The sequence below is a fragment of the Garra rufa genome, chromosome 15 (genome assembly GCF_049309525.1).
Source record: "Garra rufa chromosome 15, GarRuf1.0, whole genome shotgun sequence".
Lineage (NCBI taxonomy): Eukaryota > Metazoa > Chordata > Actinopteri > Cypriniformes > Cyprinidae > Garra > Garra rufa.
In genome coordinates, this window is record NC_133375.1 from 3,045,584 (window position 1) to 3,047,640 (window position 2,057).

Genomic DNA, 2,057 nt, shown 5'->3' on the forward strand with positions numbered 1-2,057 from the left:
ACTCTACAGAGCTTTACAAATGCGGTGTGTGTTATCAGGTGGAGACTGGAAGCGGGCTCGTCCACTCAGACAGTCTGATTTCCACATCCTGGAGCCTGTCGACCTGAAGGTGGTCTTTAGCAGAGCCATGGTGGTGACGGAAGCACGAATGCCAAAGTAAGTAGACATTTCCATGATTGAACTGTTTTGCACATCACATTTATGCATAGTGCGACCATTTCATACTGCGTGCGACTATGAAAAATATTAAGGAGCACCAGTCTGACTGACCCGATCAGCGTATTTGTGTTTGCGCTGAGAGGAGCTTCAAAGGTTTCTGTGTTTTTGCAATGTTGATTAATGTATCACAGACATATCTCACAAATCCTTTCATAAACAAAGTGTAGAGAGAGTGTATATAAGAGACTGATTGTGCTTTGTTGATTATAATAGAGCTTTGTGAGATTGCGATGAACTAAGATGACTGACAGCTTTTAATCATTTTTAAGGGAGTTTGTAAATGAGATATTGATTTAATACAACAGTTAAATAAGAAAGAAGTTAATATTAAGTGACTTACATTGTCTGACTATAAAACTATTGCCTGATTTTGCTTTATTTCATTGTCAAACATAGTTTGAAGCAAGTCACAACTGAGCTGCTCTCCATTCAAACACAGCGTCGTTGTGTTTAGGAATGAATGTGCATTTTTAAACTAATCTAGTAGTAGTTTATGAATTGCCCATTCATAAAGACAGTCACTTGCTTTATTCCTAAATGAATCAGCCGTTCAAACGAATCAAATGAATGATATGATTCAGCAATTAAAACAGTGACTTGCCACCACCTACTAGCATATTTAGGTTCATTTTTTAAGTATCTTTTCAGTTTTTTTTAAATCATTTATTATTTCTCAGGGCTCTAACAGGGCTCAAAATTGTGACCGTTTTGGTCGCATATGCTCCCAAAATTTTATCTGCGCGACCTTAAATTATATTTGGGAGCATTTGTGCGAGTGCGAGAAATTGTTGTGGTGCGACTTGGTTTCATTTCTTTACAAAACTTTCGCTAACCTAACTACTGCGACTGCTGTGAGCTGATACAGTGACAGGTTTGCTGTTTTCTCCAAAATTACATAACCATTTGAACTTAATCTTTACAGTAAAATTTTGACTGTGCTCCTAATTTTTTAAGATAGAAGCTCAAGTGCTCCTAAAAAGAAAAGTAAGCGTAGAGCCCTGATGCATTTATGTATTTGTACCTAATGTTTTCTGTTTTTCAGGTTTAAGATTTTCGGTGAGCTCCCTCTGCTGTCTCTGCGTATCTCTGATGATAAAGTGCGTGGCGTCCTGGCATTGCTCAGCAGCATTCCACTTCCTGAGAGTCGCCCAGCACCCCAGACTAGAGTGCCACAAGTTACACCCAAGGTAATTAAAAGAATGTTTATGGGTGTGTCTTCCTAGACAAATAAAGGTGTGCTTGTCATTGTCTCTTGATAAACTGACCTTTGGTTTTTTGTTATTTGATTGTAAATTTTAGTGCAGCAAATGATGAATACTGATTATTGAAACCAAATTATATTGCTGAAATACATTAACAGAACAAGGCTGTCAGAAGACTTTGAAAATGTTAAGTCAGGAGCTAAAACATTATTTGTGACCCTGGACCACAAAACCAGTCTAAAGTAGTACAGGTATATTTGTAGCAATAGACAAAAAATACATTGAATGGGTCAAAATGATCCATTTTTCTTTTATGCCAAAAATCATTAGGATATTAAGTAAAGATCACGTTCCATAAAGATATTTTGTAAATTCCCTACTTTAAATATACTAAATCTTTATTTTTGATTAGTAATATAAATTGCTAATAACTTTATTTGGACAACTTTAAAGGCTTTTAACTTTAACTTTAAATTTTTATATATATATATATATATTAGTGGTGGGCCATTATCGGTGTTAACGTGCTGCGTTAACGTGAGACTCTTATCGCGCGATAAAAAAAATATCGCCGTTAATCTATTCTCAAAGTTGGGCTGGGAGCTGGGTCTAAACTACGCAAGATATGATTACTTT